We start from the raw sequence: 13166 nt of genomic DNA, 5'->3' as shown, positions 1-13166 counted from the left end.
TTTAGCTCCTTTGTCAAAGATTAAGTGACCATAGGTGCGTGGGTTCAATTCTGGGTCTTCAATTCGGGAACCGCAGATTCTTAACTCAAAGTAACACATAAAGGGTACCACTAGATTCCTTGCTTCCTTCTGAAACTTCGTCTGCTCTCCACCCTCTTCCAAGTTCCAACAAAACAGCCCACTAAGCTCTGAGCACTCAATGGCTTCCGTAGCCCATAATCCTATTGCCATAACAATCTTCCCCAAAACAAATGGTCAGGCCTACCATAGTAAACCACATTCATTTTAATTAGGGTTTCTGTTGCTTTGATAAAACACCATCGCCCAAATCAACTTGGAGTGAAAAGGATTTATTTCATCTCACAACCTGTATGTAGTCCATTATGTAAGGAAGTCAGAGCAGGAAGTCCTCAAGGCAGAAACGTATGCAGAGGACATGGAGAGCACTGCCTGCTGCCTTGCTCCACCTGCTTTCTTATACATTTCTAGGAGCACTCATTTCCAAAATGAGCAGGCTTTCCCACATCAATCACTAATTAAGAAAATGACCCACCAGCTTGCCCTGAGGCATCTGGTGGAGGCATTTTCTCAAAGAGATATTCTCTCTTCCCCCAAATGACTCTAGCCTGTGTCAAGTTAAAAACTAGCTAACACAACCAGGAGAGCACATTCATTTGTCTTTCCTGGGGATTGCTGGGCACTGGGAAAATTCCACTGGCAATGATAAACAAGAGAAACGATGAGACATCGGTTGCATTTCCTTCTTCTGAAGGCTGTCAGCATGCACAGCACAATGCATATGAAAGACCCCCGAAGGGAGACCCTCACTCAAGTCTCGGGAAGGTATGCACCCAAAGAAACACGAGAGGCCAGCTTGATGCAATTGCACAAGGTAGTATTTAATGGCGGAGCTCCCGGCCGACTCCCAAACTCTCACAGGAGATGGGAAATCGATCACGAGGCTCAAAAGCTAGGGGTTTATATAGGAAAAAGGGTCTAGGGGAACAAAGGCATCGGTGTGGTTACACATGATTGGCTGGTTTAAAAATACATACAGTATAAAGCGGGAATTTTCCAAAAGCAATGTGTGGTTTTTCTGTGGGTGGTACTTATCTGAGTCAATAATTTTTTTTCTCTGCTGACCTCAAACCATATCTAAGGGGCCAGATGGTCCATTACTCAGGGCCTGCCCAGGCACGTCCTTGCATGCCTGAACATGTCCTTTGTTTGCCTAGGCATGTTTTCCTCTATGTTTATAGTTTTATGTCTTCTTGACCTGCCAGCTCTTATGATATCTAACAGCTTACTTGCTCATTCCCAGGCCTATGTGGGCCAGCTTGTGATGGATTCTTAGGCCTATAACTTTTCTTCCTAGTCAACATAGGTCCAGAGCTTTAATTTTCCCTTTCATTCCCCCCTTTTTTACATAGTTCTAATCTTAGAACTATATATGTGTCTCTAATTCCTCTGTAGGCAGAGTATGGTATTGATGACGTAGTACCATAAGTTCTATAGCCCCAACTCTTTCTTTGACGAAGGCTATGAGTCTATTCAAAATGCAGGGGCCGAAGGTTAGGATGAGTAACAAAATTATAAATGAGCCTGCAATGGCGGACAGGAGAGACGTTAACCAGGGAGACTTAGTGAACCATCCTTCATACCACCCTTGGGCACTTAGATGTTCTTTCTTCCTTCGCTCTAACCTGTCTTTTAGTTTCTGCATAGAGTCTCTTATGGCTCCAGAGTGATCTATATAAAAACAACACTCTTCTTTAAGGGCAGCACATAGGCCCCCTTCTTTTAGAGACAGTAGGTCCAGCCCCCTTCCGTTCTGCATGACTACCTCGGATAGGGAAGCAAGGGATTCTTCTAATTTACAAACAGTATCTTGTAATGCCCCCAGGTCCTCTTGGATAGCTGCATGGAGCTGTGTGAGTCCCATTTCCCCTTTCACTAGCGCTGCTGTCCTGGTTCCTATCCCTGCTGCCACTCCAGTTACCCCCATGAGGATGACTAGAGTGACGGTAATGGGTTCTCTTTTATATCTAGGTTGATCTTGTAATACCTGGAAAACCTCATCATCAGGGTGGTAATAGACTCGAGGATATAAGGATATTGTGACACAAAAGTCTCAACTGGAATTAAAGATAGCCAATGATAAGCAGGGGGTCAGGCCAGAACTGCAGGCCCACCAAGCGGCAAGCCCTGGCTTCAGATAGCCAGTAGTCTGCGTGGTTTGGTAGCTGTCATGACAGAGGTGGTGATGAGTCACTGGGACCATTCCTACACAAGTCCCTGTTCCTGAGATCTCAGCTAGTGTCAGGCGGGTTGCTCTATTCCAATCGCATGCATTAGCATCTTCAGTATAATTTGAACTTCCATATATGGCGATACCTTCATAGTAAGGGGGCTCAGCCCTGAGGCAGAGCCAACATTGGTTAGTAATAGCTGGCTGGGTCTCATTTAAAACCATGAAAACTCCCTGAATTAGGTTAAATAGCCTCTCTCCAGTGGTCTTACGAGGCTCTGGGAGGTATAACTTGGTCTGCCAGCACTAAATTAGGCCCACTTGCTACAGATGGTGGGTTAGTAACTTTAAGCCTGATCTGAAATGTGAATCCTTTATCAACCCCCCTCATTTCATATCACATTCCCCACTGCAAACCTGAGGTCCAGGTTCTCAGACTCTTCCCTCTATTAGTAAAAGTGATTTTCAGGGGAACACACCATCCAGTGTTAGCACATCCCCGTGCTCCTGGGGAGATGGAATAGTTGGTATGGACCTGTATGAGATCTGCAGATAAGGTCTTCCGACTCCCACTTCCCGTTGTCTCACATCCCCAGTTCTTACAATAATATGACTCTACCCCTCCACACTTTTGTGCATCTCAATCTTGCTTAGGACATACATAAAACGGTGTTTCAGCCAAATTCGCTCGTGCCCAGGAGGAGCTGCACCGGGATCATATGGGCCTGATAAATCTGATTTCTTGGAAGCCTGGACATCTTTCCAAGCACTGTCCCAGATGCTTAGCCCTGCGATTAGAGCACAGGCATCAGGGGTTAGGGGTGGCCACCAAGTATAGGGGACGGCTACCTTGGATGTGGACCAGGCTACCTCCCCGGTTTGGAAGATAACCTGCCAAGTCAAAAGCACGGGCTGGTGGGGGTTAGGGAGCTTGCTCAGGGTTGGCCTTACGAAGCAAGCGCAGCTTTAAGAGGGTTATCAGTCTTTTCCACAGTCCACTCATCTTGGTTAAGTTCAGGGGGTGCCTCCTTGACATGAGACGCGTGGATCCAAGCAGGAATCCCGTCTACCTTAACAGCCGTAGGGGTGGTTAATAATACCAGGTGTCTCCACACTAAAACAGCGTCTCTTACTTCAAATTGATGTGGCACTCTCAAGTCGCCTGCAGCGTAGATGTCTTTCAACTGCTCCCAGGCTTATTTTCTTACTGTTTCAAGAGCTTTTAGTCGGGATAGAAGGCAGGATGAGGGGATAAAGGAATCATCAGGGCATGCACCCAATTCCAAAGTAATATAGATAGGTGGTGGTGTTCCAAACATTATTTCAAAAGGCGTCAGTCCGGTAATACTGGGGGGTGTTCCGAACCTGGAACAGTGCATAAGGAAGGAGGGCTGTCCAATCATTTCCTCCGGTCTCTAAGGACAATTTAGTCAAGGTCTCTTTTATGGTTCTATTCATCCTCTCTACCTGTCCTGAGCTGTGGGGTCTGTAAGCACAATGTAATTTCCAATCTATCCCCAGTTGTCTGGCCATTCCCTGACTTGACTTACCTGGGCAACGAAGGCAGGCCCGTTGTCTGACCCAATTACCTTAGGTATCCCGAAACAGGGAAAAATTTCTTCCAGTATTTTCTTAGCCACCACATTGGCCATCTCCTTCTTGGTGGGGAAAGCTTCGACCCATCCTGAAAAAGTGTCTACGAACACTAGGAGATATTTATGTCCATAGTGGGCAGGTTTTGCCTCGGTAAAGTCCATTTCCCAGTAGGTTCCAGGCCGATTTCCTCGCAGGCGTTTTCCTTCTTGACGATTGTTGACTCCAGCATTAGTCAAAGCACAAGCTTTACAATTTTTAACTAATTTCTCTGCTACTTCCTTTACCTTGGGTATGTGGTAAGGAGACCTTTTTACTAATTCAACCATCTTTTTCGGCCCCAAATGAGTGAGAGTGTGAATGTCAGTCAAATATGCAATTCCTTCGTCAAGGGAGAGAAGCACCTCACCCAGAGGGGCCCTCAGCCCTCCCAATTCTCTCCCGGTTATTGTGAGGATCATGGGCCCTTGAGCCGCCTTTTTGGCAGTGAGGTCCGCCATCCGATTTCCTTTTTCAATTTGTCCTTCTCCTTTCTGGTGTCCTGAACAATGAATAATGGCTACTTTACGGGGCTTCTAACAAACTGAGAATTTCTTCTTTGTTTTTAACATCTCTACCAGCAGAGGTCAGCAACCCTCATTGCTTGTAAATTGTTCCGTGGATGTAAGCCGCTGCTTATGTTTAAAGCCTTCCCTTTTGCCAGTCTCAGAGCCTGGGTCAGGGCGATAAGCTCTGCCTTTTGGGCTGATGTTCCTTCTGTACCTTCTACCACGAAGCAGCTTCTGTCAGTGAACCAGTTCATCACCCCAGGCCATGGTCTATCAATTAAATCAGACCGAGTCCCAGTTTCTTTCGCTAGTATCTCCTCACACCTATGTACTGGGGTCTCATCAGCTTCAGAGAGTAAAGTGGCCGGATTGAGAATAGCGAGCAGTGCGAAAGTCACTCATTCGGTCAACAGCAAGCTCTGATAGTTTCATCCGAGTGTTGGTCATCCAACGATCTGGGGGTTGCCGGACGATGCTCTCGAGTGCATGGGGGGCTATCACCGTCACATTCTGGCCCATAGTCAGTTTATCAGCATCCTTTACTAGCAGGGCTGTAGCTGCTATTGCTCGCAGGCAGGAAGGCCAGCCACTGGCCACTGGTCCAGTTTCTTTGACAGATGGGCCACCAGTCGTTTCCAAGGTCCCAGAGTTTGGGTAAGGACCCCTCTAGCCACCCCTCTCCTTTCATCAACATAAAGGATGAAGGGTTTATTCAGGTCTGGTATCGCCAGGGCAGGTGCCTGTAGCAATGCCTTTTTGAGGGCTTCAAAAGCTGACTGAATGGTCTTCAGTCCAAATGAACTCCCCTTTTTCTTTTGTCAGGGGGTACAACGGAGCCGCCAAAGTAGCAAACCCCAGGATCCAGAGTCTACAGAACCCGGCTGTCCCCAGGAATTCTGGTGAGGGATGGTTGGGGTTGTGCCTTTTTGGCTGAAACTCGGTACCCCAACTCACCCAGCTCAACCAGGAGCTTCTGTGTCCCAAGTATGCATTCTTCATATGTTTCTGCGGCTAGCAAAAGATCATCTACATATTGCAGGAGGGTTACCTGGGGGTTATCGGTCCAGAAAGAGGCAAGATCTCGGCGCAGGGCCTCATCGAACAGGGTGGATGAATTCTTAAATCCTTGAGGCAGTCTTGTCCACGTGAGCTGCCCTGTTCTTCCATTTTCTGGGTCTCGTCTTTCAAAGGCAAACAGGGGCTGGTTGTTAGGCTGTAGCCTCAGACAAAAGAAAGCATCCTTGAGATCTAGGACTGTATACCACACTTGTTCAGGTGGCAGAGTGCTAAGTAGGTTATAAGGGTTTGGCACTGTAGGGTGTATGTCTTGCACTCTCTTATTGACTTCCCTAAGGTCCTGCACCAGCTGATAGTCATTTGTCCCTGGCTTCTTCACTGGGAGTAATGGAGTGTTCCATGGAGATTTACAAGGAACTAAGATTCCTTGTTGGAGCAACCTGACAACGTGTGGGTGTATCCCTCCCGAGCTTCTTTGCTCATGGGATATTGTTGTACTCCTATGAATGTAGCTCCAGACTTGAGTTCAACCACCACTGGGGGGGCCCATTTTGCCATTCCTATCCCCCCCGTTTCGGCCCATGTTTGAGGGAATTGTTCAAGCCAATTCTGCAATCCCTTGATGGGTATTTTGGATTTGCTTTGATATAGCTAATACTCTTCTCCTAATTGGAGAGAGAGCGCTAGAGTACTGGGTGCTTCAGTTCCCCAGGACAACTCCAGTCCAGAGGGAGAGAACGTAATTTGGGCTTTTAATTTTGTCAGCAAATCTCTTCCCAGTAAGGGCGTGGGGCATTCAGGGATGACCAGAAATGAATGAGTCACTTGTCTTTTTCCTAGATCCACAGTTCTAGAAGTAGTCCATGGGTATAATTTTTGTCCTGTAGCCCCAACCACAAGCGTCTTTTTATCTCTTACTTTTCCCATGGGGGTTTTTAGCACTGAATATTCTTCTCCTGTATCTACCAGGAAGCTTATTGGAGCCCCCTCCACCTTTAAGTTTACCCTAGGCTCGGGGAGGGGAGCCGAGCCCTGTTCTCCCTAATCTTCATCACTCCCGAATGTCAGTATCTTGGCCTTCTGCTTTTTCTTTGGGCAATCTCTGGCCCAGTGGCCCCTATCCTTGCAATATGAGCATTGATCTTGCTTGAGGGGTGGTCACCATTTTTCTCTTCCAGGTCTCCTTGGCCCCTGCCTCCTCTCGCCACCCAGGTCCCCTGTCTGTCTAGTCCTTTCTGTTTTATTTCTGTCTCTATCAACCACTGCAGCCAGTATTCTAGTCAAATTTTCTTCTTGTCTCCTGTCCCTCCTGTCCTCCTCTCTTCTTTCCTTTCTCTCCCTTTCGTTTTTCTCTTCTGTCTCTCTTTTATGATATACTTTTTCAGCCTCCTTAACCACATCTCATAGGGTAAAGTCATGCAACCCTTATATCCTCTGTAACTTCTTTCTGATGTCAGGGGCTGACTAATGGATAAAGCTCATAATCACAGATCCCCACTGTCCCTCTGACATGGGTTCAAAAGGGGTGTACCTCTTATAGGCCTCCATGAGCCTCTCTAGAAATACTGATGGGGGCTCTGTCGGCCCCGTATGACTTCTCTTACCTTAGCCAAATTGGTGGACCATCTTGTGGCACCTCTGAGACCTGACACAAGAGCCCGCCAGTAATTGGACAGCCTCTCCCTACCTTGTGCTGTGTTATAGTCCCATTGAGGACGAATCAGAGGAACTCCCTCCTCCATTTCAGCGGGAGTTTGGACTGGACGTCTTGCTGCATCCCGGATATTCTTCCGGGCTTCTTGGAGTATTCTTTCTCTCTCCTCAGTGGTAAACAGGGTCTGCAAGAGCTGCTGACAGTCATCCCAGGTGGGCTGATGAGAATACATTAAAGATTCTACCAAACCTATAAGGGCAGCAGGGTTCTCAGAAAAAGGAGGGTGGTCAGTCTTCCAGTTATAAAGATCAGAGGAAGAAAAAGGCCGATACTGTAAAAGCTGTAAGCCATGTTGATTCTCTGGGGGTGGTCCAACTGCTCTAAGGGGTAGCACTACCGTGGAATCAGCCAACACCGGAGACGGAACTCTCCGTCGGCTTCGGGTTCCCGCTGAAGGTCCACCTCCTCCTTCGATCGGTGCTGTGGGCACAGAGGGGGCCAGGGATGCCGATGGCTGAGGCTCAGGCTCCAATTCTACTGGAGGAGGGTAAGGAGGGGGAATGGGCCATTCCGGAGGTTCCTCTATGGCTGGGTATACCTTCGGGAGAGGAGGGGGAGGCAGCAGAACATTGTGTGGCCCTTCCCTCGCTGGTTGCGACTTTGGTCTCTTTCGCAGCACCTTTCTGAACAGTCAAAACCTTAGGACCTGGGCAGCGGGGTAGGAGAAAAGGGGGAATGCATCGGGGAGGAGACTGGGCTAAATCCTCCCACACCGTAATGTACAGCTGCTGGTCCGGGTGTGATCCTGATCCTTCCTACAAAATAACAGCTTTCACGGCTTTGATAGTAGGTAAATCAAAAGTTCCCTCTGGTGGCCATCCCAGCCCATACATGGGCCACTCGGAGGTGCAAAAGGTTTTCCAGGGTCCCTTCTTCACTATTACTGATAGGTTCTGTCCTCTTTCCCTAATGTCCTTCCAATGGTCCACAGTCAGAGATAACGGAGTTGTCACAGTCTGCCCCATAACAAAAATCAAAAGAAACAAAAGCAAAAACACAAGCAAAGGAAACTAGTATATCTAGACAATTTCGCCTGAACCTGGTCTTAAATAACCAGTCGAACGCCACCTCTGACGGAGTAAGATCCCTTCTCCACTCCCTTCTCGGAAGGAGGAGAACTCTCTCTCCCTCATTCAAAAAACCAACAGTCAAACCGTCTTTTCTTCCTGATACCCCAGGTACAACATCCAGGGTTCCAGCTACCCCAGGTAAAACATCCAGGGTTCTTGTTCTTACAGCTGCTGGGCCCATGAACCGAAACCAAAAACACAACTTAGTGGCGCCGACTTTCAAGCATACCACACGCTCACACACTCACACAAACGTACTTCCAAGAGGTCTTCGGGATTCTTGGGTGTCACGTGATCCCGGACGAGCCCCCAAATGAAAGACCACCCCCCCCAAGGGAGACCCTCACTCAAGTCTCGGGAAGGTATGCACCCAAAGAAACATGAGAGGCCAGCTTGATGCAATTGCACAAGGCAGTATTTAATGGCGGAGCTCCAGGCCGACTCCCAAACTCTCACAGGAGATGGGAAATCGACCACGAGGCTCAAAAGCTAGGGGTTTATATAGGAAAAAGGGTCTAGGGGAACAAAGGCATCGGTGTGGTTACACATGATTGGCTGGTTTAAAAATACATACAGTATAAAGTGGGAATTTTCCAAAAGCAATGTGTGGTTTTTCTGTGGGTGGTACTTATCTGAGTCAACAATTTTTTTCTCTGCTGACCTCAAACCATATCTAAGGGGCCAGATGGTCCATTACTCAGGGCCTGCCCAGGCACGTCCTTGTATGCCCGGACATGTCCTTTGTTTGCCTAGACATGTTTTCCTCTATGTTTATAGTTTTATGTCTTCTTGACCTGCCAGCTCTTATGATATCTAACAGCTTACTTGCTCATTCCCAGGCCTATGTGGGCCAGCTTGTGATGGATTCTTAGGCCTATAACTTTCCTTCCTAGTCAGCATAGGTCCAAAGCTTTAATTTTCCTTTTCACATAAAATGCATGTAACACTTGCAAGTTGAGGAAGCCATTTTTGTTTGCCCGCCTATGAACAAAAAGCCTGTATACTGATGGGTTAATGCTATCAACTTCAAAAGATCTAGCATCATTGAAAAAAATGAGCATGTGTATAAAGTAAGTTCCTAGAGATGTGGACACCATCATGATATGGGCTAGGATCCTAGACTGCATAAAACAGAGTGTTTTAGTTAGGGTTTTACTGCTGTGAACAAACACCATGACCAAGGCAACTCTTATAAAGACAACATTTAATTGGGGCTGGCTTACAGCTTCAGAGGAGCAGTCCATTATCATCAAGGCAGAAGCATGGCAGCATCCAGGCAGGCACGGTGTAGGAGGAGTGGAGTGTTCTACACCTTCATCTGAAGGTTGCTTGCACAGAATGCTCACTTCCAGGCAGCTAGGATGAGGGTATTAAAGCCCACACCCACAGTGCCACACCTACTCCAACAAGGACACACCTCCTAATGGTGCCACACCATACTCCAAACATATGAGACATGGAGAGAGCAAGCTGAGCACAAGCATTCATCCTCTTTACTTCCTGACTAAGCTCCTGTTGCCATGACAACTGTATATGTGAGCTATAAACCAAAATGCACCTTTCCTTTCTTAAAATAAAGAATTGTAAGTGGTTTCAACAGTTAAGAGCTCTTCCAGAGGGCCCACATTTAATTCCCAGTACCAGCTCACATAGTGACCCAAGGCAGCCGCCCACAGCCACCTACTTCCAGTTTCATGGAATCTGGTGCTGCCTTCTGACTTCCACAGGTACCAGGTATGCATGTAGTACACAGACATATATGCAATCAAAACATCAATACACATAAAAGAAAAATAATTTTTTACAGAAGTTTGGAAGGAAGAGGCAGAATCTTGTAAAAAACTAAACTGAAATAAAATAAAATAAAATCAAGGAGGGTAGAGGCAGTGAGGTGGCCTGTGGGTAGAGCCCTTTCCACGTGAGCCTGATAATACACACTCAAATCTTGGAACGAAGGGTGGAGGGAGAAGATTCCAGAAAGCTGTCCTCTGATCTTCAAGTCCAGGCTGTGACACATGAGTGTCCAAACTCTCTCTCTCACAATAATAATGATGATCACAGTGATAATTCTAAACCAGAAAAGGAATGGAGTGGAAAAATAAGGCATGGAAGTTATACCAGGCTAACTCTCACGTTATACTAAAGTGTTTTCACGGAATTTATAACTGGGGAAATTCAACAACTCATTTCTAGCAAAGTTTGTGTTGTCCATCTACTTTGAAACACGGCAATGTACACAACTTCTGAAGCTTCCCTGTAAACTTCTACAATCCAAAGGAGACTGAATCAGTACTTCAATGTGACATCTGTAGGCCAGTAGGGAGAAGGCTCAGTAGGTACAGGTACCTGCTACAGAGCCTAACAAACTGCAGTCAGTCCCTGGAGTCCAGATGGTAGGAGAAAACACACACACACACACATACACACACACACACACACACACTGGGGGGTATAGGACACACACACACACACAAGATCACTATTCATAACTGCCAAGAAGCTGTAAGGTAATGATAATGTGCTGTATTATTTTCAAAAGCTTAAAGAATAGAATTTAAATGTTTCATAAAAAATGTTTGAGATATACTGAAATAAAAATCAAATATTAGAAAACATACACATGTATCTAAATATCGCATGAAAACTCACAATTCAACCTCTTTCTGGGGTTGTTTTATTTTGAGGAGATAGAACCTCATGTAGTCTGGCCTTGAACTCATGATTCTCCTGCCTCCACTTCTGGAACAGTAGAGTAGCAGACCTGCGCCACCACACTCGTGGTGCAGCACACATGGTGCTGAGGACTGAATCCAGAATACCATCCAATTATTATGTTATGTATCAGTTAAAAAATAAACATTAGGGCTGGTGAGATGGCTCAGCAGGTAAGAGTACTGACTGCTCTTCCGAAGGTCCTGAGTTCAAATCCCAGCAACCACATGGTGGCTCACAACCACCCATAATGAGATCAGATGCCCTCTTTTGGTGCGTCTGAAGATAGCTACAGTGAATTACGACAAATCGAGCAGGGCTGGAGCGAGCAGGGCCAGCAGAGGTCCTGAGTTCAATTCCCAGCAGCCACATACGACAGCTCACAGCCATCTGTACAGCTACAACGTACTCATACACATAAAATAAATAAAATAGATCTTAAAAAATAAATAAACATTAACGCTGGGCATGGTGGTAAGTATCTTTAATGTCAGTGCTAGGGGGAAGAGACAAGAGGATCTCTATCACTTCAAACCCAGCATGGTCTACACAACCAGCTACAGGAGTAGAAGGTAAGAGTTTATCTCAAAAGTAATTATAATAATAAAATTTAAAATAAAAATCCTAGTGGGAGCCAGGCAGTACTGGCATATGCCTTTAATCCCAGAAGCAGAGGCAGTTGGATCTCTGATTTCAAGGCCTGCCGGATCTATATAGTGAGTTCCGTGACAGCCAGAGCTACACTGGGAAACCCTTTCTCAAAAATTCCAAATAAATAAACAAACAAACAAATACGTTAGTGGGGAAATTATATGGATAAGAGATGCTCAATGTTTCAGCTATTACCAAACTGCTTTCTGCTCATTTTTTCCAAAGCTGCTATAATACCATAAAAACTATCAAATATTTTACCAAAATCTTTCACCTATTTTTTATCAGGAAGGACATTTTAAAATCACTTTCACTACAAAGATAAATTAATGAGTCCCAACCATATGAATTAGGACTCTTCTCACCAACCCTGAGCCACCAAAGAGAAAGCAGACACTAAAGCAATGCCCTAGCCCAGTATGGTCGATGGTAGTCGCTGCACTGGGACTGGAATGTGAAGCTACAGTCACGGTCTACCTTCTCCATTCAGAACAAAGTGGTCAAGCACAGTGTCTAGTTACCTGTTCTGTGAAAATTCCTGTGAACGTGACAAACTCCTGTGAACAACTCCAACACTGGCCAACCACAGCCTGTACTCCAGTAACACACTCGCCCGCCAAAGCCCTCAGCTGAAGGAAGTCTCTCCATCCACTGTTGCCTTCCTTCAACTACCGCCTTCACCGAGGCCTTTGTGACCTCTCAACAGTCCACATGGAATCCACACTCCATCTCAGAAGCAGGGGTGGACTCAAGAGAAGGTAAGGGGGAGAGGACAAAGATGTTTCTCATGTTTCTCTTGAATACAGAATTTTACTATATGTAAATGAGTCCTGATTTTACACACACACAACATAAGGAGAAAAGGGAGAAGAGGTTGGGGTGAGTACATGACACTGAATGAAGACAGTATGTGGTCAAGGTGCTTGAATAAAAATGTCTACAACACTGCTCCACTTCACAGTGACATCAGCTAATTATTTTCTAAGACAGAAGCAGAACCGAGTAAGACTAAGAACAAAATATGATTATATGTTTGCACTAAAGGACATAATGAAATACATTACCTTCTAAGTGAACCTTTAAAAAATCTATTTTAAAGGTAGACATTGGATACTTGCCATCCCAGCATTTATGAGCTGAGACAAGAGAATGATGAGTGCTAATAAGAACCTCCCTCCAGAAAAGTTAGATGCACACATGGCCCTACTGGTCACCAACAACTCTCCACAGGCTTCCAGGGTTCCATCACAGCCATAATTCAGACCAGGCACAGAACTGGAGGACAACCCCAGCAACTACTTTTAGGTTGCTGAATGAAACTGTCCTCTGGTGAACAAATTACTCCCAAAAGCAAGAAGCACTGCTGGCTGAGGGAGGCGAAGGGTGCAGTTACAAACAGGTCTGAAGGAGTTTCCATATTCTTATCAATATACAGGGTAGTGTTTAGGAGACTCTAGAACATAATGCTAGTCTAAGTTCCTGAAACTTGAAGGGCCTAAACTGTAGGATTGCTCCTACAAAAAGCAGTTTCTACCAACTGAGCTACTGTCAGAACTTGACCATAAACCTAAGTCAAAGTTCAGTGCCGCACATAGGAAATATCAAGAACACCA

At 46.0% G+C, this 13166-nt stretch overlaps 1 protein-coding gene and 1 pseudogene across 16 annotated transcripts in view; both read right to left on the bottom strand.

Annotated features, from left to right (window-relative positions):
• Epb41l2 (erythrocyte membrane protein band 4.1 like 2) overlaps nucleotides 1–13166 on the bottom strand; it is a 177774-nt gene that overhangs the window by 149844 nt on the left and 14764 nt on the right. The gene's annotated exons all lie outside the window — the stretch shown is intronic.
• LOC116097855 lies at nucleotides 7–9429 on the bottom strand (annotated as a pseudogene).

The sequence above is a fragment of the Mastomys coucha genome, unplaced genomic scaffold (genome assembly GCF_008632895.1).
Source record: "Mastomys coucha isolate ucsf_1 unplaced genomic scaffold, UCSF_Mcou_1 pScaffold2, whole genome shotgun sequence".
In the NCBI taxonomy this organism is placed as follows: domain Eukaryota; kingdom Metazoa; phylum Chordata; class Mammalia; order Rodentia; family Muridae; genus Mastomys; species Mastomys coucha.
This window is presented reverse-complemented; position numbering and strand designations above follow the sequence as displayed.